The following is a 24,376-nucleotide window of genomic DNA, read 5'->3' on the forward strand; positions in this document are numbered from 1 at the left end:
CCCAGTCTTTCTACTACCTGGTTGCTTCATCTCCCTCACACTGGGAGAGATGGAGGCTTTAAAGGCTGGCAGAGCAGTTCCCAAAGTTGTCTGCACAGGTTAATTCTCTGGGGACCTCCCAAAAAGAGATCTCCAGGGGCTCCTAATGCAGACATGCTTGAGAACCATGAGTAGAGCAGTGAAGAGGCTGTGCTCTGAAATCACACAGACCTGGGTTCAAATCCCAGAGTCTAGGCTTGCTAACTGTGTGACCTTGGGCAAAAAATCTGCCCTTGGTCTAGTTGGGTTTCTTCATCTGTAAAATGGCGGTGATAGTCTTACCGACCACAGAGGGTGGTTGTGAGGTTTAAATTAGTTTATAGATAGGTAGACGGATAGAGAGCAGTTGAGAAGTATTGGCATTGCTATTTCATAAAAACAGCAAGAAATAACTTAACAAACCATGGGCCCCTGGCTCTCAGGCCTGGCAGCCAAAAAGAAGAATGTGTCTGGAAAGGCCAATGTGTCTGGCATCTCCAAGATGCCACCAGGCTTGGGTCTGGAAGGAACGTGATGGAATTGTAAAGTCACCAGAGCTGAGAGGAGCCTGAGACAGCAGCCCCCCTCTCTGCCCAGCCATATGCAGGTTTTCTTGATAATAACATAGAGGTCCAGAGGGGTTAAGTGACTTGCCCACAGCTACACAGCAATTTCAGCACAATTGGGGCTAGCCTCTGAAATTCCTCGCTCAGTGCTCTGCAGCAAGTTCTGCCTGACGGTGGCTGCCTCGGCAGGGCTCTAGGGATTGCGTGGGGTCTGCCGATTCTAAGGGGAAACTTGCAGGCTCCTGAGCACCCCCTCTGACTCGCAGTGACCCCAGTTCACAGGCTCTGGAAGGACAAGCCTCAACTGACCGGCGGGGTTGGCACTTGTCATTTTCTCTTTGCATGTCTCTGAGACGTGCCCTGACTGGTGGAGAAAAATTCTCTCTAAAGAGTCCCTGAATTGGAATCATTCCAAAAGGGTTTGATTTGCCTTTCAGCACTTTAAAGGGAGGGATTTTCACTTGTGTGCCGAAGCAATCAGCTCAGCCCCTCTGTCTATAAGGAGTCCACGGGCATTGTGCGGTTGTACAAACTCTAATCACTGCGGCAGCGCTTGACTCATTGCTCCTATGTTTGCACTTTCAGAGGTTATTTAACTGAAACGTGTCTTTTCAAACAGAATCCTTGGGAAACTCTGGGCTTGTGCTTGGCGGCATGAGGTAGCAAGGAAAAGGCAGTCTTTGGAGTTAAATACACGCGGGTTGTGTGCTGACCTGTGATGTATAAATTACTCAACTTTGCTGAGCCTCAGTTTTCTTTCCTTTAAAATGGGGATGACTTCACTACAATGCCTTGTAGGGAAGCTATGACACCAAATCAGATAATGCTGTCAGGAGGCAATTAGCACACAGATCTATGTCTGGCAGATAATTAGGAAAGAGAATTTATTTGCCCTGCTATTTCAGGTAGAGCAAAGGAAGTCAATTAATCAAAGATTGATTGCATCAGGAGAAATTTCCAAGGCTCAGTATCACAGATATCATCATGTGGGCTTTAGGAGGAGTGTCAGGAAGCTTCCCTGTCCTCCAGGAAGCTGAGGTCTAAGTGGAGACAAGAAATTAACAAAGACACAAAATGTAATAAGTACTAATTTATAAGATAGGTTGCTCAATGAAGTAGTGTTAGAGGTGGTCATCTATATTGTAAAATAAGTCACAAGCTAGCAATTTTAAGGTTTTTCGGGTCTGTGGATAAGTTTTATTTGGTCATTTAATTATAAAGAAAAACTGAAACATGGAAAGGAAGAACAGAAAACATTTGAATTAGTTGCCAAGATTTGGAATTTAATCACAGCTGTGCCCCGTAGCTGGGTCATGCTCTCTTGAGTTTGCCGCAGTTGTCTCCATTCTCTGCTGTCTTCCTGACTTACATTCTTTACTGTCTTACTTTCTTTCTACCCATAGTAGAGTTAAGAGAAAAGTGAAATACGCTTTGAATCAGGCAAGTGTTTCAAGGAAAATAAAAGGAAAGACCATTTTTATGTGAATGATGTGCCAAATAGCAAAGATTTGTGTTGCAAGAATGCAACTTAAGGTTTCATTATTAAATAAAATACTGCAAGAATTACAGTAGGTATAAGGAAAAATGCATAAAGAGAAATACAACTGAAAAATGGTGGTGGAAGACTCCACCCTCGCCTACTTTGTTCATTTACATTAGCAACACAGCACCGGGCTTTTGGCACGGAGTTTGGTATAGAAACATAAATGTGGGTATGAGTCCTGACTTTGTCACTCTTGGCTAGATGACATAAACCTTTTGAGATCCATTTTTCTTTGGCAAGATGGGGACGATAACAATGACCTCCTGGATTAGGGGGAGGACTGAATGAGTAACACACCAGAAAGTGCCTGCGGCGGTGGCGCATGGTTGCCGATCAGCATGTGAATCTGAGCAGAAAGGGGAGGGGAAGAACTTTGGAAGTCTGGGTAATCAGGAAGATGTTACTGAGAAAGAAGGTCATCACTGGACCTTCTCAGAGGAAGAGCAAGGCCGAAACACACCCGATGTTGGACCTGAAGTGCCGGACACACGCCAGGTCGGGGACGGAGGTCGCTGACTGGGCCGGGCCTGGGCGAGGGTTGAGGAGTGGCTGAGCCGAGCTCGTGGTGGGGTGAGTCAGACCTCCTGGAGGCTACGGGGGAGCCCCCGGCTTCTTATCCCATTAGTCACAGAATCCAGTCCCCCGTTATTTATTCGGCTCTTGTTTGTGTGCCACACGTTCGGCAGCCGCTGGAGAAGCGAAGACTTCGATTATGAACGTAGTCTGCCTGAAGTCAAACCACAGGTCTGTTGCTTGTATGATCTTGGACAAATCACTTAACCTGCCCCGCCCCAGTTTCCTCATCTGAAAAGGGGAGATAATCACCGTGGCTGTCTCACTGAGTCGTGTGGATATGGGGGTTCTTGTGGATTAAAGGACGGCATCCCCAAGACACGCAGGGCGCAGAGGAAGCGCTCCGCGCACGCGCACGGCAGGGTCTGATTCCGCCTGGAGGGCGACCGCCCCGCTGGCGGGAAGGCGGGCCTGGGGGTCACGGGCCCCCGGGGGAGCACGTGTGGAGACGGAACCCGGGGCTGCTGGAGGGCAGCGGGCAGCGTGACCGCCTCCGCCCCGTGACTCAGGCTTCAACACACACAGGGGAGGCTGGGTCAGGGCGGGGTGGCCAGGAAGGCAGGCGGTGGCCAGGCCGGCCCCGGCAGCAGAGAGGAGCAGCGCGTGGGGCCTGGGTCCCGAGCGCCAGCAAGGGGTGGGATAAGAGCGCCCGCAGCCCCGTTCAAGGGATTCCCTTTCCTCCGAGGGGCCCTAAGGGACTGCTGTGCAACGTAAACGTGGAGGAATGACGCATCCGGTCTGCCGTAGCGCCTTCACGTGGTCACCAAGCAGGAAACGGGAGCCCCTCGTTCTGGGAGAGGGCAAACGGGGCTGCGCTCCTCCCCCGACGGGTTGTTCACATCTGATTGGCATCTTGTCTGCGTTTCACACCAAACACGTCACAAAATCTTGCTTTTCAGGGTTGCCTGAGTTTTTATAAGGTGGTAAGAGCTATTGTGTCCTAGACGTTTGACCAAAGCTCTTGCTGGCACCATCCACTAGGCTTGGTGGGAAGCATGGCCATGTACCCAGAATGGCGGGATAGGGGTAGTTTGTATTTGGTGTGTCCCAGAGTTACGAGCTGAGCAGGAGAGGAGGCTTCCTGTTTGAGAGGTTAAAGCCTTGCTGCAGGGAGCAGGTGTGGCTCAAGCGGTTGGGTGCTGGCCTCCCACATGGGGGGCCCTGCGTTCAGTTCCCAGTGCCTCCTAAAGAAGACGAGTGGACACAAAGAGCAGACATAGCAAGCAGATAACAAAAAGACTGATGAGGAAGCCATCCCAAGGGGGAAAAAAAAAGCCCTGCCCTACCGGGGCCCTTCCAGTGTTGGCAGAGGTTTGGGACCTAGTGGTCACTCAGAAAAAATTCATTGAGTAACTGGATGAATGAATGAATGAGCCATCCTGCCTGAAAGATGTATAAAATAGGGAAAGATAATTAAACTAAATGCAGGCTGGGTAGATTTTTAAAGTTGGCCCTTTTCCTTTATTTTAAAACAGTTCATGAGTAGTATGTTCTTATCAGCTTGGTGTTAAAAAATGACACAGTCTCCCTCCACCTGACATAGGCCTCATCTCTCTAGATGTTCATCCTATAAACCTGTGTCCACATTGGCAGAGCAGGGACTTTGTGTCGATTTTTGTATTAACAACCAGTCTCTGGGTAGTTACATATTTCAGCAAGGTAGGGGTGATTTTTCTTGTTTAAGAGATAAGGAAACTTAGGCTTGCAGAAGGAGATCGCCAGCTACTTGGGGATGGAGTCAGGTTTGAGCCCAGCTCAGTGACCCCAGGACCTCTGCTCTCTTGACCATGTCTGGGAGCCTCAGGACAATTCGCAGGGGCTCGTTGTCCAGCTGGCTCTTACACTCTGTGTGTTCAGTTCTGAATGGAGACAAGAATAATTCCTGTTCACGTGGGCACAGATGTGAGGGTGAAAAACCATGGGGTGATGGAGAAAGTGAACGGTGCAATCCAAGTGTCCATTCTGGTCGCCACTAGCCACATGCTGCTGTGTGAACTCCAATTTCAATTAGTTAAAATGAAATAAAATTGGGAATGCGGTTCCTCAGTCACCCTAACAATATTTCAAGGGCTCAGTAGCCACATGTGGTTGCCAGATTGTAAGTCCAGATATAGAACATCTCCATCATCGCTGAAAGTTCAGTTGGACAGCGTTGCATCGAAATGTAAAACATCACACCAAAGTGAGGGCTTAAGCGTATGCAGGAAGGGAATTATTCATAACTTGCCGTTTTATACCCTGGCCTTGAACTTCTTCGAGGCCTTCTCCCGCTGCGTCCCAATCATCCTGGATTTTGGCTTTGCTGTGGATTTCTTTTGCAGATGTTGGTGATTATGTGCAGTTGAAGCACCTCACTTTCTGGGCATTGCTTCTATTCTAGATAAAATCAGCAAAGGGGTCTGTGACGTTTGCTCCTCATAGGGCTTTTAGTGGAACCGAATTTGGTGTTATATTTGCTTGTCATAGTGATGTATGTTAATAAATAGATTTTGTGGGGACGTTGTCAATTCTACTCACAAGCTCCTCAAATAGTGTTCTTTTTATGAGGAAACCTGGAGAAATTTACCTTAGGCTTGAGTTCTCCTGAGTGCCTGGTCTTTTATTTTTCCTCTTTGGAGCCTGCAGGTTTTATAACTGACTGTGTTTTCTTTTTTTTTTAATATATATATTTTATTTTATTTTATTTTTAAATATTACATTCAAAAAATATGAGGTCCCATTCAACCCCACCGCCCCCACCCCCCACTCCCCCCACAGCAACACTCTCTCCCATCATCATGACACATCCATTGCACCTGGTAAGTACATCTCTGGGCATCGCTGCACCCCATAGTCAATGGTCCACATCATAGCCCACACTCTCCCACGTTCCATCCAGTGGGCCCTGGGGGGATTTACAATGTCCCGTAGTTGTCCGTGAAGCACCACCCAGGACATCTCCACGTCCCGAAAACGCCTCCCCATCTCATCTCTTCTTCCCATTCCCCGCACCCAGCAGTCACCATGGCCACGCTTCCCACACCAATGCCACATTTTCTCTGTGGACATTGGATTGGTTGTGTCCATTGCACATCTATGTCAAGTGGGCGCTTAGATTCCACATGGATACTAGATGCACTCCTCCTGCTTTCAGTTGTAGGCTGACTGTGTTTTCTTTTTCACTTTACTACTAGGAAGCTCAGAGCTAAGTTTTATGCCTTAGCAATTATGAAGGATCTTCTAGCATACGTTTCTGTGCTAATTTTCCTGAGTCTATTTTATTGATCTGCTCTGTCTTCTCTCACTTTGATTTCTTTATCTTACTTTTCATCCAATTGCATTGCAGTTTATGTGTGTGTGTTTTAATGACCCCTTCAGCACCCTGAGTAAAGAGATAAAGGCTCAAATATAAATGGTGATCTGCTTCAGGGGCTGGGGAGCAGAGCTTTGGGGCAGGCCACGGCCCAGCTTCTCTCTCATGGGTTGGGAGGTCACACCAGATGGAGGCCGCTCCTTTGGAATGGTGCCACCTCTGCCCCTGCCGCTGGCCTTGACACATGACCAGGCCTCAGCAGGAAGGGGAAGACTGGCGGCCTGTCTGGGCATATTCTAGCTTCTGGGCTCTGATGTGGGGCGGCTCCACCTGTCCCCACTCCTGATTGCAATCAAGAACACAAGGTGAGTCACTTGAGCCTTTGGCCTCCCTCCTTGCAGGGAGAGGCTTCCCCCAACCCTGGGTCCTACCACCCGCTCTCTTCCCAGTGAGCACAGCCCTGGTTATGGGTCAGAGCAGGGGGTCATCCATCGCTCTGGCCGCCCCTGTTTCAGGAGCTGATTAATTCTTTATGCCAATTAGCCAATTATTCATTTTCCTTGGGGAGACAGTTTTTTTATGAGACCTTGGTCAGCAGCAACGAGCTTGCGTGCTAAGCCAGGCAGCTCTGTGCTTCTGGAAAACAGCAAGTCCAGGCCAATCAGAGACAATGGGTTGCAGCCTACGTGTGCTTCCATCAGGACTTGTATTAGGACTTGATTTAATTTTTACCTGATGCTTCACCTATTACAATGAGACATAAAAAGGGAATTTGCAGCTGCCTGCTTATCAGAAAAGATCAACTGTTTCTGTAATTAATATGGAAGATAACAATTTAAAATAATGAAACACCCATAATATGCTTAGGGGAAGCAGCTTGTTGCTATAATTAGAACGAGAATCAAATTGTTCTGATGGCAAACACATCATTTATTGAACTGAAGCTACTCTATGAATGGGAGTAAATAGCACAGCGGGAAAAAAATTTCCAGTAAGAGACTCATTTCGTAAAACTCTGGGTCTGAGAACCATCCCGGAGGCGTCCATGCTTGTGGCTTAGCAGGACTGGGCATTCCTGTACTGCCATGTGGGAACTCCACCCAAACTCCTTCCTCGTGTTGGATTAGGGCACTTTGTGAACCTTGAGAGTTTTCTAAAGCACAGCTCTGTGTTACAGCCCTGCCGAAAAACCTCCGCGGTTAAACATGACAAAAATTGTACCTCTAAGTGCATGCATATATACACACATGCACACACACATACATAGTTTACGCAGTCTCTGTAAAGTCATTTCTAGAAGGATACACATGAAACTCTTATTTCCTCCTCAGGCAAGTTTGAATGGGAAGAGAGGATTGAGGAGGCACTTCTAATGTGTACTTCACTTTCCACTACCTTGTTTTTTTAAAAAGTCCATGAGTTTATATTATTTTTATAATTAATAAAGAGGCTGTTGTTTGTTCCCATGGCTCTCCATTATTTAAAGGCTTGAGTTCGAGTTCCTCAAGTGGCCTTGACCAGCCAAGCTTGTCAATTATGTCTCCTGCCCATGGCATCTGCACCAGTACCAGCTCCCTGGGCTCCAGCCTCCTGCGCAGCACCTGGATCTACTACCTCCCTGCGTGCCCTGACCTGGGCTTTGTTCCTGCTATGCTCTTAGCCTGCAACTTTCTTCTCCTCTCTTCTTCTTCTGGGAAGGCTCCTGCTTCTCTGACAGTCTGCTGCAGATGTCATCCCCTCTTAGCAGCTTTCTCTGACCAATCCACTACCCTGGAGGTACAAACAGCTGCTCTCACCTCTGACTACTCATGGAATCTCCCACAAATGTATAGCCATGTTTCTTATTACATTATATATTTGTTTGCATGCTCGTCTCCCACTCTCAATATTTGTGAGTGTATATGTGTGTTTATGTGCCTGACACATAGTAGGGATAAATGTTTACAAAAATGGTGTTAGATGAATTTGGGTGAACAAGGACACATTTTGGGCTCATTAGACATAAGATGTTTTTGAAGTTTTGTGGTTTGAATAAAATTTGAAATGCATTTTGCCAAGTATGTTTCTCCCTGTTTTGTAAAGCCCATATGTCTATTAAGGGGGGAAAAGCCATATGGTTCTGATTTCTTTACTCACAGATCAGCATTTCATTTTTTGGGGGATATCTGATGTTCAAGATGCTGCCTGTACTGGGTGTGTTGGTCCCTCTTTTTGAATATGTTTTTCTTTGAACGGAGGAGATTGGCTTTCCCAAAAATGGAAACTTAACTCTCAATGGGATAGAGAACATTTTCAGTGTTTGGGTTGTGGGTCTTGGGAGATGGATTCTCAAATGAAAAAGCACTTTCCTTTTTTTTTTTTTTTTTTTTACAAAAAAATGGTGGTCAACCTTAAACAGGATCCCTCGACTAAGATGAGCCAGGGCAGGCAACAGTTCAAGTTGGGGCATGTGGGTTGGCTTTTGGTGTGGCTGAAAGTAACCCATGTGCTCAGTGGTAATATTAATCTGATGAGTGAATTAATGAATAAGTGCATAAATGTATGAAAGCAGTCTAGAATAGAGTGATGTTGCAAACATCAGTTTTAAAAGTAGAAACTCTGGATTGAATTACTATTGCTCTTGACTCTCAGCCTTAATAATGGAGGATCTTGGCATGGTCTCTTGCCTGTCTGAATATGGTCCCCGTATTGAAGGAAGGGGTTTAAGGACATCTATATCATCAAGTGTTAGTGATTATTAATTCTGTTTGAACATGGTTTCCCAAGTTTTAGCCACTCACATAATGCCTTTACAATCTTGACCATATTTGTATATTTTGCATACTATCCTTTAACACTTTTCTTCAACCTGATTTTTCCTTATTTAATAAAGCATTTAGATACATTTAATAAAGCATTTACAAAGGATATATTATATCACTGTTGCCTACAGAAATCCAATATTCCTTACTATAAAATTAATGGTGAAAAAGAGTTACCTATTATTTTTTCTAAATATTGATACTTAGATATATTTAATAAATTCTAAAAACACATCACTCATTACCAGCAGAGTGCATGCCCATCGTTGCAAAGTGATTATTTAGCAAATATATCTGGAAGCATTTTGTAAAGTGTATGGCTCTATAGTCATTCTAAACAACTCTGATTTTTGTTATTGAAGAGATTGATGAAGGAGCTGTAAGAAACTATGACTCAAACTTTGCCAAGGCATTTTATTAAATGTGCAATTAAGGAGAAGCACCTCAACTTCTCTGAGCGATAGTGTCTTCATTCTGAAAAACAGAAAAGCGAGTTCTTTCCCAAGTATGGGAAGAAATTACTGCTTTTTCTGATCATTTGAATTCTTCCATCTTATCATGGATTGAACTGTGCCCCCACCCCCAATGTTATGTTCCAGTCTTAACCCCTGGTCCTATGAATGTGACCCCATTCAGAAATAGAATCTTTGAAAATATTGTTAGTTAAGAGGCCAAACTGGATTAGCATGGGCTCTTAATCCAATGTGACTGGTGTCCTTATAAGACACAGTCAGAAGTGTTACAACTCTTTTAGAATTTGTCTAGTAGGTCTTCTGGCTTTTGCTGGAAGGCCCTGATTACAACTGTGGCAGGGGAGGATCACTGGTGTGGGGTGTCAGTGATGGAGGATACATGGGAGGAAGTTCACCTGGGCATACATACAAGGCATATAAATGTGTTCAAATGTTCATGGAGCATTGTCACAGTAGGTGGAGATTCACACAATAACATCAAATTCTCTAATGAACAGCAAGAATCCCCCAAGTGCAGGGTCAATGACTAGTGAAGGAGGATGGCCCATTGATGGGCCCTTGCTATTGATGACTATGCTTATGAATTTTTACTCTTGAAATGGACACTTAGCCTAGTATTATAGGATGCTTAAGAGTTATCTCCTGAAAACCTCCTTGTTGCTCATATGTGGATTATTTCTAAGCTGAATTCAACATATAAATGCAATAACTTCCCCCCAGCATGGGCCGTGACTCCCAGGGATGAGCCTTCCTGGCATGGAGAGATTACTACCAAGCACCAACTAGCAATGCAACTGGAAAAAGACCTTGACCAAAAGGGGGAAAAGGTAAAGACAAATGTGTTTATATGGCTAAGAGACTTCAAAGTGAGTTGGGAGGTCATTCCAGAGGTTACACTTATGCATGTCTCAGCAGGATTTCATTGACTGTTACAGTAAATATAGTTCAAATAATGAGGCCTCTGAGGGCTCGGGAGACACCCAGACACTATAGTCAGGACAGATAGCTCACGAGTTTGGTGCCTTGTCAGTTGGCCCTACTTTGGAATTTATGCTCCCCCTGTGACAGTGTTGGACTCAGTTGTGGTTTCCCTACACACTGCTGTACTGCCCCTTCTATTTGAAGCTATAATTAGTACTAGTGTTGGTAAGTGTATGTCCAAAAGACTTAAATCTTTGGGCTGTCCATGTGCCAGCTGAGCCCTGAATCTAAACTGAGTTACTACACCTACTCTCCAGTTCATTGGACTCACCCAGGAAAACTACAAGGAGAATATGGTGGACAACCACCATACCAAGGAACCAAAGAGTCTACAACTTCAAACAAGGGGGTCCCACCCATTGGCCATATGGTACTGAAGCCCTCTCTCAATTAGAGGTGGAGTGGGCATCACAATTCTAGAATCCTCAGGTTTGAGAAATGAACTATGGACCAAAGTAGACCTATGGTATTCTACTATAGATTTATTGTGATTCTAGCAATGTTAAGAACTTATATCATTGAGGTTCAGGAAGTGGCCACTGGAGGTTCTGAGGGCAGGGAGAGGGAAAAACAGGTGTAATATGGGGGTATTTTCAGGACTTGGGAATTATCCTCAATGACATTGCAAGGACAGATACAGGCCATTATATATCTTGCCAAAAACTACAGAGTTGTGTGGGAAAGAATGTAAACCACAATGTAAACTATAATCCACTGTTAGTGGCAATGCTCCAAAATGTGTTCAATTGCAGTGAATGTACCACACTAATGAAGGGTGTTGTTAATGTGGGAAAATGTGGGAGGTATAGGGAGTGAGGCACAGGGAATTCCCTATACTTTTAACAATATTTATGTAGCCTAAATATATTTTAAATATACATATAAATGGTTATATATATATAATAAGTTATATATATATATATATATATAAAATAGTAAAAAAATTAAAAAAAGACACAGAGAGATGGCTATATGATGGGGCAGATTTTGAGTCATGCTGTCACAAGGCAAGGAACCACAGAAGCTGGGGAATGGAATGGTTCTCACCATTCAGAGGAAGCTTGGCCCTACCAACACCTTGATTTTGGACATCTGGCTTCCAGAACTGTGAGACAATAAGTTTATATTGTTTAGACCATCTAGTTCGTGGTATGTTGTTACAACAGTCCTGGAAAGCTAAGTATATCCCTACCTTCATGGGAAGCCAAACACTTGGGTGACCAGTGAAAACTGGAGTCAATCATATCAATATCACTAAGTATCTGGATCTCTGCCATGACCCTTGTCATCATGCACTTTTCTATAAGTTGACTTACTGGATAATTGTAGAATCTCCATGAGCTGGTATGACCAGTATTAGGATTCACATTTTAAAAGTGAAGAAATTGAGACTGCAAGGAGGTCACATGCTGTTTCTAGAGTCTGATAGCCCATAGAAGGCTAAACTTGTTCTAGAAAGAGCCCAGGCCATGGAATAAACAATGCACATGATGAAATAACAGGTCAAGGGAAAATAATGGGGGGTGAAATGTGTGCTGAGGAGATACAATGTGGACAATCCTGGAAAGACCTTTTCCCTTTGACTTTGTATTTGCTTGAATATAACTCTGAGATGATACAGCCCAGAAAGCCTATTTGCAACTTAACAGGTCATTTTTTAAACTTGGAAAATATAATAAATCCTACCCAGAAATAAAATGTGTCAGGTCCTAAAAAATTGCCAGAGAAACAGAAATAATTAAATTCCATGTTGACATGAAAGAGTCCATAGTCTGGTGGAGGAGACCAATTGATTAGTAAATGCACTAAAGATATCCCAAACAAAATAAAACAAAAATGGTATAAGGGCACAGCCAAATTGAAATTCTATGTACTGTTTTCTTCTTGGAGAACAGAAAGGTGGCAATTATTTATATTAAAAAGTATGAATGTGATACATTTTGAGTGTTGGTTAATGGATCCTGAACCTGCAAACTCTATCGTCTTTTAGCCTTTAAAAGTGGTCTCTTATAAAGAAACCTAACTCTTTTTTTTTCCTGTTGGTAATAGGGCCATCATTTCACCAAACTAAGCCTCTTTTAGTAGGTTTCTAAAACTATCACAGGTAATTTTTTTTTTTCACATAAGTTTCTGACTGAAACTTGCAAACTTGCTCCCCAAAAAAGCAGGCCACAACTTTGAGGCAGGCTTTGGAAAAGTCTCAGCAACCTGTGCTACTGTAAAATAGAATCTTAAACTTGGCAATGAAAGGCAGAGGAATTCATTTTTAGATTTTAAAAATAAAAATGTCCATCTTCAAGTCAACACATTTCCCTGTTTTGGCATCTCAAACCATCTTTTTGAAAAAATGAGAGAAATTTTCAACTTACCTTTGCATCTCAGAAAGAAATTTTTAAAAAATTCTATATTATTAAATCCTTGCTTGTTTCATTTTAAGAGATGAGATTGTGACTTCAGTGTACACAGACTTTCTAACCATTGTGTGTTGGAGTAGGAAGAGGCCAATCTAAAGTAAAAGCTAACTGGTTTGCTGTGTGGCCCCAATCCCAAGTTGAGGGATCTCGGAAGAGAAAGGATGGGCTGGAAACCCACTGAAAGCTTGGGGAATTGTTGGGGAGCATTCCTGATAGGTTGACCAACTCTACACATGGAAATGACCTTTTAAAAAATAGTGTCAGTCTTAAAACAAGTAGAACAAGTTGGTCTGGAAGCCAAATTCCCAAAGCCTTGTTTTTTGGGCTTAGCTTGCTTTTATTTCCCAACACTGGGTATCTTCAGTTTTGTCACAGCTATGAGTGATGAGCTTTGCCATCCAGGGGCTTGGATGAGGTCCCTAATCTTGAGTGCCTTGGTTTTCTCATCTGTAAAATGGCAGTGATAATAGTACTCCCAGAGCTGTGTAAGATGCCTTGCAGAATCTATGTTGGTTAGATAACCTTGTTCAGAGATGAGTTAGAGTGCTGTTGACTGTGAGTTCAGTGTTGATGAATCAACCATATATATATATATATATTTTTTTTAAGATTTATTTATTTATTTCTCCCCTCTCCCTCCATTATCTGCTTTCTATGTCCGTTCACTGTGTGTTCTTCTGTGTCTATTTGTATTCTCTTTAGGCAGCTCCAGGAACCAATCCTGAGACCTTCCAGAGTGGGAGAGAGGCACTCATTCTCTGGTGCCATCTCAGCTCCCTGGTCTGCTGCATCTCTTATTTTCTCTGCTCTGTGTCTCTTTTTGTTGCATCATCTTGCTGCACCAGCTTTCCATGCAGGGCAGCACTCCTGCGTGGGGCAGCACTCCTGCACTCCACATGGGCCAGCTCGCCAAATATGCCAGCTCTGCCTTCACTGTGAGGTCTTAGATATTGAACCTTGGACCTCCTAAATGGTAGACAGGAGCCCAATTGGTTGAGCCATATCTGCTTCCCAAAAATATACATTTTTAAGGTGTCTTTATGAAAAATTCACACATACAACAAGGTTATATACTGATTGGTTGATGAAATGTTGTGACCAGAGGCTTGCAGGAACCAAAATATGTATTTCACCAAGGAGCAAATGGTTCAGTATCTATTAATTTAGTGTTTGTGGTGACTTTATAGAATATAATTACTATGACTATTGAGAGTCACCTATACTTAACATGAAGACTGGCACATTTTTAGTATTCAAAAATGTTATTTATTAATGCTTGTTCATGATAACAATTATGGATTGCTCTTAATCCTCACAAAAACTTTTGTCAAGTGGTATTGAGTGTATCCATTTTGCAGATGAAAATAATTGAGGTTGAAAAGTTAAGATCATCTTTTCCAAGGATGCATTGTCAAAAAAATGTTATTTGGCATTAAAAAGGAGTGAAGTCCTGATACATGAACCTTGAAGACATCATGCTGAGTGAAATAAGGGGCGCACAAAAGAACAAATGTATGAGCTCACTGATATGAAATAATTTGAGTAAACAAGCTCATAGAGTCGGAATCTAGAATGTAAGTTACCAGGGTCTGGGTTGGGGATAGGGAATGGAGGGTTAATGCTTAATTTGTACAGAATTTCTATGTAGGTTGATTGTGAAGTTTTAGAAATGGATGGTGGTGATGGCAGCACATTATTGTGAGTGTAATTAACAAGACTGAGTTACATGTGCGAATGTGATTAAAAGAGGAAATTTTAGGTCCTATACAGGTTACTAGAATAAAACTAAAAAGATAAAAGAAAGGACTGTACGACACTGTGAACCCTATTGTAAACAATGGCATATAGTTAATAGTGTAAGTATAAAAAGTTTTGTCATGAATTATAACAAATGTATGACACTAATACAATGTGTTAATAATAAGGTGATAGATGGGGAAATTAGAACTAATGTAAACTATGGAATATGGATAGTACAATTTTTTAAAAATTAATTTATTGAAGTATCTCACTCACACATAAACATACACACAATAAGTGTACACTAATAGTTGTGAACTTACAAAACAAACATATATAACATCATACAGGACTCTCATAACTCACCGTGCTATCAATAAGTTGGATTGTTGTTAAACCTTTTTAACTAATGATTAAAGAGCATTGTAAAAATATTACACTAACCAAAGTATTTTCCAAAACCAACCCTATTAATATTATCTTTTTATCATTTATATATGAACATACATGAACAATTAAGTGTATAGTAAAAGTCGTGAACTTACAAAGCAAACATGGATAACATCATACAGGGGTCCCATACATTAACCCTCTACCAACACCTTACATTATTGTGAGATATTTGTTACAAATTATGAAAGAATATTGTCAAATCTTACTACTAATCATCGTCCTTATTTTACATTTGTTGTGTCTTTTCCCCAACCCACCCTATTATTATTATTTAAATATATTTTTTATGATGGAAGTTGTAAACTTATAAAACAATCATACACATGTGAAGAATTCCCAAACAATACCCTTCAACTACACACCACACTGTGGTGGAACATTTGCTACAGATAAGATCATTTCATTTGATTTCTACCATGCCCATAGTGTACATTTGGCTCACATTTTCCATACTGCCTCATTATTACCACAATACATCTTTCACATAGATGCAAGAATATTATATTATTACTGCTAACCACAGTCCATAGGTCACTCCAGTTGTATTTTTCCCATACTTCTCCACATTCCCAGCACCCTGTAATAGTGATATACATTTGCTCTAGTTCACAAAGGATACTCTTACATCTGTATCATCAACTACAACTCTCATCCACCTCTTGGTTTACTGTGCTATTCAGTTCCTAAATTATTCTCTAGCATTTTGTCAATTGGCATTTACATACCTAGACTACCATTTTCAGCCACATTCCCATTTATAAACTAGCTGTTACTCACTATGTGGTACTGTCTATGCTATATATTTCCACACTTTTACAGCAAAGCTAATTAAAACTTCTACATAAATTAAACATCAGTAGTCCATCTCAGTCCTCTTATATTCTTTAAGAATCTGCCACCTACCACCAGGTCTTGAAGATATTTTCCTACAATTTCTTCTAGAAGCTTTATGGTTCCTGCTTTTATATTTAGTTTTTTTTTTTTATCCATTTAGAGTTAATTTTTGGATAAGGTGTAAGATAGGGGTCCTCTTTCCTTCGTTTAGCTATGTCCATATTCTTTCAGCACCATTTTTTGAATGGACTGTTCTGCGCAAGCTGTGTGGGTTTGACAGGCTGTCAAAAATCACTTGACCATGCATGTGAGGGTCTGTTTCTGAACCATCAATTTGGTTCCATTGGTTTATGTGGGTACTTTATGCCAGTGCCATGCTATTTTTACCACTATAATTAGGTAATATAATTTAAAGTCTGGAGATGAGAGCTCACTTTTCCTTTTTAAGATGTTTCTGGCTATTCAGAACCCCTTATCCTTTCAAATAAATTTGATAATCATGTTATCAATTAAAAAAAATGCTGGTGGAATTTTTATTTGGATTGCATTGAATCTGTATATCAATTTGAGTAGAATTGACATCTTAATGATATTTAGCCTTCCAATCCATGAGCATGGAATGTTCTTCCAGTTATTTAGGCTTTTTTTGATTTAACATTAAGTTGCAATTTTCTGAATACAAGTGCTTTATATCTTTGAATAAGTTTATTCCTGACTATTTGAGTTTTATCTGTCATATTTTATTTTCCCCACACTTTTGACACTTTAGGTTACTTTTATTGTTATAACTTTCAATTCTAGACTCTCTTTCAGGCCTTTCTCTCCTGTCTTTTCTTTTCAGGCTCTAGCACACCCTTTAGTATTTCCTGAATATTTGGTCTCTTGCTTAGAAATTCTCTCAGTTTCTCTTTATCTGTGAATATTCTAATTTCACCCTCATTTTTGAAAGACAGTCTTGCTGGATATAAGATTCTTGACTGGAAGTTTTTCTCTTGTATTATCTTTTTTTTTTTTTTAATTTAAATTATTTATTTATTTTTAAAAATTACATTAAAAAAATATGAGGTCCCATTCAACCCCACCGCCCCCACCCCCCACTCCCCCCACAGCAACACTCTCTTCCTTCATCATGACACATCCATTGCACCTGGTAAGTACATCTCTGAGTATCACTGCACCCCTAGTCAATGGTCCACATCATAGCCCACACTCTCCCACGTTCCATCCAGTGGGACCTGGGGGGCTCTACAGTGTCCCATAATTGTCCGTGAAGCACCACCCAGGACATCTCCTCGTCCCGAAAATGCCTCCACATCTCATCTCTTCCTCCCATTCCCCAAACCCAGCAGCCACTATGGCTACCCTTCCCACACCCATTCCACATTTTCTCTGTGGACATTGGATTGGTTGTGTCCATTGCACATCTATGTCAAGTGGGGGCTTAGAATCCACATGGATACTGGATGCACTCCTCCTGCTTTCAGTTGTAGACACTCTAGGCTCCATGGTGTGGTGGTTGACCTTCTTCAACTTGAAGACTGCTGTCTTCTTGCCTCTGTGGTTTCTGGTGAGAAATCAGCACTTAACCTTATTGGGTATCCCTTATATGTTATGCATTGCTTTTCTCTTGCTGTTCTTAGAATTCTCTCTTTGTCTTTGGCATTTGACATTCTGATGAGTATGTGTCTCAGAGTTGATCTATTCAGATTTTTTCAGATGGGAGTATGTTGTGCTTCTTGGACTTGGATATCTATGTCCTTCAATAGGGCTGGAAAATTTTCTACCGTTATTTCTTCAGATATTCCTTCTGCCCCTTTTCCCTTCTCTTCTCCTTCTGGGACACCCATGACATGTATATTTGCATGCCTTTTGCTGTCATTTAATTCCCCTAGACCTTGTTCAATTTTTTTTCCCATTCTTTTCTTCATCTGTTCTTTTGTATGTTCACATTCAGAGGCCATTTCTTCAATCTCACCAATCCTTTTTTCTGTTTCTTCAAATCTGCTATTATATGATTCCAATGTTTTTAAAATTTCATGTATTACACATTTCATTCCCATAAGACCTGTTGTTTTTCTGTGTGTGCTTTCAAATTCTTCTTTGTGCTCATCCAATGTCTTCTTAATATCCTTAATCTCTTTAGCCATCTTATTGAATTTATTGAGGAGATTTGTTTGAACATCTATGATTAGTTGTCTCAATTCCTTTATGTCATCTGGAGGCTTATCTTGTTCCTTTAACTGGGCCATATCTTCCCGTTTCTTGGTATGGATTGTAATTTTTTGTTGGTGTCTTGGTATCTGGCTTATTAGAGTGTTTATTCTGTGTGCAGTTTTTCTCTTGAGTTGAGAGCTTCCTGTCCTTTCTCCCTTTTTTGCAGTAGGAGCCAAGGCTGGAATTCATGTTATAAGTTGTGGAGGCTCAAATTGCCCTCATTGCTTCAGGGACCAATGAAACTTTTCCCAAATTCCTCCTTTGCCAGGGTTAGGGACAGAATCACAGCTGTGTGGAATAGTCCAAGTCGTGTGGGCCTAGACTGTAATTGCTCAGAGAGACTGATGAAGCTTCACACCCCTTTCTTCCCTGCCTGGGGTGGGGATGGAGCTGCAGGTGTGGGCAGCAATCTATGCAGTGTGGGTCCAAGATGACCACAGTTTCCCCAGAAAACTTCCAGTTTTCAGTCTGTGCCAGGCAAAGGTACCTGGAGTTACTGGATAGGCTGGTGCAGGTCCTGCCAGCCTCTGCCCTCAGGGCAGAAGCCTAGTCTAGGGCTGCAGGCTGATCTGGGTGAAAGAAACTGGTTCCTACCATCACTGTGATTTTTCAGTCAGTCCGGCTTCCCCTCAGGCTGGGGGTGGAGTCAAAATGGCGGCTCCTGACCTCTTTCCAACTTGGGCAGATTCACACCCCAGCTATTCCCAGGGTTATACCTTAGCCAGCCAAGTCTACCAATCAGTAGCCAAAACAGGCAGCCAATGTCTCCTCCTCCCCTGTTTCTGGGAAATGGAGCTTCCAATTCCAGCCACAGAGCAGCTCCTGGTGCAGCTCGTGCTGCCAGAGTAGAACAATCACCGACCTCTGCGGCTTGGCCGGTAATTCCCGAGAGGCTGGCGCAGGTCCCCGCAGCTTCCTCCCTGCTGGAGGTGGCACTGGAGCCTAGGCTAGACCTGCAAAATGATCTGGATGGAAGGAAGCCAGTCCCCACCACCACTGGGATCCTCAGTCCGCCCTGCTTCCCCTCGTGCCAGGCGCGGAGTTAAGATGGCAGTTTCCGGCCTCTTTCTGACCTGGACAGGCTCAAACCTTAGCTGTTCTCAGGATCATCCTGCAGCCCACTGAATTTCCTCATCATAGTTGAAATTGGTGCTCTTCCTCCCCTGTTTTGGGGAAGTGGAGCTTTCAATACCAGCCACGGAACAGCTCTGGATGCAGCTTGTGCCTCCGGTGGAGGATGGGCACTGGCCTCCAGGGTGTGGAGCACTCTACTTATGAGTCTTGTCTGTAGACGCGCAGTCTCCTCCTTCCACTTCTTCAAGGATGTGGCAGGATGCTCTTCTGGTCTCCTGGAGCCTCCAAACAGGTGCTTCAGCTAGCTCCAGAGAGCTCTGGGTGTTTACTAACTGCCCTGTGGCAGGAGCTGACTCTAGGAGCTCCTTAGTCCGCCATCATCTTGCTGGTTGTTTTGATAGTACAATTTTAATATTCTTTCATCCTTTGTAACAAAGGTACCACACTAGTGCAAAGTGTCAAAAAGGTATATGGGGATGCTGTAATTTTTACATGATTTTGTAAACCTACAACTTCTCTAATTTAAAAATATTATATATAAAAAAAAGATATTTATCAAGATAAGAATGTTATTAAAGCTAAATAGTTCCCTCTTTCAAAAATAAATACAAACCAACCAAAGGCAAACTGATTTAAAAAAAAAAGAAAAAGAAAGAGAAACTTCTCGAAATAAAATGAAATGCATTTGGAAAATAAAGTTTAAAAAAATGGCAAAGAATAACATAGTCTTGAAGGAGTCCTACTAAAGTGAATAAAGGATGACATAGAAATCACCACAGATTGCATCAGATTCTGGAGTATTGCTTACTGGGGATTAGCTGTGATGTACCTTGGTATCTAAGTATCCATCCCTCTGTTTAAAATATTTAAGTTGTAGAAAATTAGAAAAAGGAAGAAGATAATTAGGCTCCATTAGTTCCACCACCCAGAGAGAAACAATGTTATCTTTATTTTTTCTCAACTGTTTTATGTTTTTAAAAAATTATATGCATTTATGTTGTGTACATTTATTTGTACACAGACCTTAATTATTTTGGGAGGAAATTTGAAAAAATAAATCATCAAAGTGATAACAAATAAACATGTTCTGTAAACACTTGTAATTTTTTAAATCTCTTCTGCTGTCATTAACATAAAAATGTCATATAAGACACAAATGTATCCCTCCTTCATAAAAAATAAAATAAGTTAGACTATCATAGAATCTTAATTTTGTCCCCAGAAAAGAACCTTGTCATATTTTTATTTCCATTCATATTTTAGTTCTGTTATCTATATATTTTCATTTTCCATGTTATTCTTGCCTGCAGTTTTAGTCTGAGCTTATCAAAATTGTATTAATCACATAATAATGCCTACAGATAGTAGCTATTCAGAATCATCAAAGTCTGATTGATATCTTGTATCACTGTTGTTTCCTGTATTTTGGGTTAATCTTCTAGATAAAGAATGTTCCTTATGAGTTATTTAACATAATTGGTAGTAAGCTTTCTGAATCATTTTATCCCCCCAAATACTTTTGTTTTATACTCCCTCTACAACAATACATTTCCTAGTTATAAAAGTTAATGTTCTAAGTTAATTTTTCTTACAATTTTGAAGTTATTGGACTGGTGTCTTTTGGCATTGCAATATTTCTGATAGGAAGTGTGGAAGAAATTGGGTTCTTATTTCCTTCTGATCTTTATTTTGGTGAGCATTCAGAACTTTCCCTTTTTGCTTGTTTTTCATAAGGTGCATTATATCTTTAAATGTTGCCTGTTTTATTGGATCTTCAATTAGATGGATGTTGAAATTTCTAGATTTATTCCACCTGAAACTGGGTTTACTTTCAAATTTTCCATCTATTTGCAGTATATTCTGAGGGTATTACTCAAATTAATTTTCAATGTTTTAAAATCTTTAACTGTACCCAGTTTGCTTTCAACATTGTGTATTTTATTTTGACTATCAACATTTTCATTTTCAAATTCCATTCATTATTTTTTCCAAAACTGAATCAACTCATTTCATAAATGTTATTAAATTACTTTTGTTGGCATAAAGAAACTTATTTTAATTTCTTTTCTGATTACTCTATTGAGTCTGCTTCTAGAAAAGCAAAGGTTTGGTATTATTTTATTTTATTTTTATTATCTTTTTTTTAAAGGCTCATAGATCACACAAAATGTTACATTAAAAAATATAAGAGGTTCCCATATAACCCACTCCTCACTCCCCACCCCCACTACATCCACATCAACAACTTCTTTCATTACTGTGGTACATTCATTGCATTTGATGAATATATTTTGGAGCACTGCTGTTCAGCATGGATTATAGTTTACAAGGTAGTTTATACTCTCTCCCAGTCCATTCAGTAGGTTATGGCAGGATATATAATGTCCTACATCTCTCCTTGCAATATCATTCAGGACAACCCCAAGTCCTGAAAATGCCCCCATATCACACCTCTTTTTTCTTCTCCCTGCCTTCAGCAACTCTTGAGGCCACTGTCTCCACATCGATGATATAATTTCTTCCATTGCTAGAGTCACAATAATTCTATAGTAGAATATCAGCAAATCCACTCTAATCCATATTTTATTCCTCCATCTTGAAGACCCTAGGATGGTGATGCCCACTCCACCTCTAAATTGAGAGAATGCCATGACTGATGGATGGCATTCTCCTGCTTGCAGTTGTAGACATTTTTGGTTCCCTGGTGTGGTGGTTGACCATCTTCATGTCCTTCTTAGCTGACCTGGGTAAGTCCAATAGACTGGAGAGGAAGTTTTGCAACTCTGCTGAGGTTCAGGGCCCAGCTAGCACATGGCAAGTCCAGAGATTCAAGTTTCCTGAGCATACACCAACCCCAGCAAAAACTACAGTTTCAGTTAAAGTGACAGAAGAGGCATGTGTAGAGAAGTCACATCTGAGTCCAACTCCATCACACTCAGGAGCACAAATTCCAAAGTAGGGCCCACTGGCAAGGCACTCAACGCCAGAGTCATCTGTCATTACTGTAGGACCTGGGTGTCTCCATAGCCCTCAGGAGCACCACTACCTGGAGTTGTATCTACTTTGGCTGTCTCTGAGATCTTGCTGTGATGTGCATAAGCACTTCCCCTCTGATGACCCCCGACTCATTTTGAAGTCTCTTAGCCATATAAACTCATTTGTCTTTACCATTTCCCTCTTTTATGCAAGGTCTTTTTCTAGCTGCATCACCAGCGAGTGCTTGATAGTAATTCTTTGATGCCAGGGAGGCTCATCCCTGGGAGTCATGTCCCATGCTGGGTGGAAGGTAATGCAATTATATGCTGAGTTTGGCCTAGAGAGTGGCCACATTTGAGCAATACGGATACTCTCAGAAGGTAACTCTTAGGCACCCTGCAGCTCTAGGCCTAATTGAAATTTCAAGCGCACAGGCTTATAAGTATAGTCAAAAGTATCAAGGGTCTATCATTGGACCATCCTTCTTCACTGGTCTTTGTCCTTGCACTTGGGGGACTGTTGCTGCGCCATTGGGGATTATGACAGAGTTCTCTGCAATGGGAATTCAGCACTCCCTCAGTTGCCATGTGAAACTCTACCCACTATGTCAATACTAATGAACATCTGAACATATCTATATACCCTATATGCATGCCCTGGAGAACTTCCTCCCACCCATGCATTCCCCATCAATGACCCCCCACATCAGTGCTCCTCACCAGCCACAGCTGAACCCCTCTGTGATCTAAAACTTCAAAAATGAAGACTTTTATATTGCCAAATTCAATTAATGGGAAAATGAAATAGTAATGATAGGGTTAAAGATTAGAAATAAAATACTTAATAATTTAGAAAAACTAAAATAAAGAATAAATTGGGGTATTAAAAATGAAAAATATCATAAAAAACTTTTTGGCATTTTGCCTTTCATCACTGTAATAGGTGTTGCCCTGTATGTACGGTGGCAAGGCAATCTCTTCCATTTTTTCCTCAGTGTTTACATCCTTTTTTTTTTTTTAATCCTGTCTTCAAAAAAGTTTTAGGTCACAGTAAAGTCACATATAGAATATAGTGGACTCCCATATGCCCAACTTCAAACCATTTCCCCCTTTCCCCAGCAATCACCTTTTCACATATGGATGTTACAATTGCTACAACTGATGTACAGATATTGAAACAGAGCTACTAACCATGGTTTCATTGTGGTTTACATTATGATTTACATTTTAGACAATACACTGTTGTAAATTTTTGGTGAAATTGAACATGACCTGTATCCATCATTGCACAATTATGCAGAACACTTCCATTGCCTCCCCAGTTACTCCTCTTCCATCTATTCTATTACTCTCTCTCCCTCCCCTCAGGGCCCAAAGTGACAACCAATCTTCACTGCTTGAAGGGCAAGATTCATAGATACTTGCAACAATGCTGAGGGCTTGACACACTAGTCTGTCCTCCCCCATTGGGAGCCAATCATGCTCTCAAGAGACACCCTCCCCTCTGAGATCATCAGGTCTCCCCAGCATGGAGGTATACCACCTTCCTGTTCATTGTATGGATCTCCACAACCTACTGATATAACACACTATAACAAGAGGAGCACTCACACACTCCCTAGAAGTCTGCCCCAGGTGAACCCTGTGCCAGATGCCCCCCATCAAACACCTTGAATCAATAACCCTTCCTTATTATATTTTCTAAAGTGTTTTCTCAACGTTATAATTTCAACCACATACCTGACAATCTCCCTTGTTCACCTGCTCCCCGCCCCCATCTTCCTCCCAAATCCATGGACCATCTGGCCCATCCTCCCAACCCTAGCCCCCCTCAAGCCTGCAAAGCCCAACCCTATAGTATCCCTATGCCCCTGTGTTTTCTTTTATGTTACGTATTTGAAGGGGATTTATATTTCCCTGACTACATATTACCATTTCTATTTTCTGCTAAGGGTCTATCAATTCACTGTAGGTAATCTTTTTTTCCTCTGGTTTCTTTTAAGATTTTCTCCTTATCTTTCATGCTCTACAGTTTCATTATGATGTGTCTAGGTTCAGTTTTGTTTTATTGAGGAACACTTTACATAAAATAAGATGTTCATACCTTAAACACTTATTGTAATAAGACTTGACAGTTTTATATTCCTTTGTATTCCCCATTAACACAGTATAGAACATTTCCATTGCACCAGAAAGTTTGCTTATGCCCCTCTTTAGTCAATTCCCTCCTCCTTACAGGTAACTGCTTTCTGATTTATAATAGTATAATATAGTTTTGTTTCCTCATGGACTTCATACAAATAGAATCATTCAATATGTTTGGTTTTATGTTCATCTCTTCACTTCTTTTTTTTTACAAATCAATTTTATTGATACATATTAATAAACATAACATTCATCTAAAGTGTATAATCATATAAATCCA

General features: G+C 41.4%; 1 non-coding gene across 1 annotated transcript; it reads left to right on the forward strand.

Annotated features, from left to right (window-relative positions):
• The first annotated feature begins 9,527 nt into the window (after positions 1–9,527).
• On the forward strand, positions 9,528–9,589 carry LOC111767170 (U7 small nuclear RNA). The gene has a single exon (XR_002799061.1). It is a non-coding gene; the product is annotated as a U7 small nuclear RNA (small nuclear RNA).
• Positions 9,590–24,376: the final 14,787 nt, after the last annotated feature.

Source organism: Dasypus novemcinctus, chromosome 3 (genome assembly GCF_030445035.2).
Source record: "Dasypus novemcinctus isolate mDasNov1 chromosome 3, mDasNov1.1.hap2, whole genome shotgun sequence".
Lineage (NCBI taxonomy): Eukaryota > Metazoa > Chordata > Mammalia > Cingulata > Dasypodidae > Dasypus > Dasypus novemcinctus.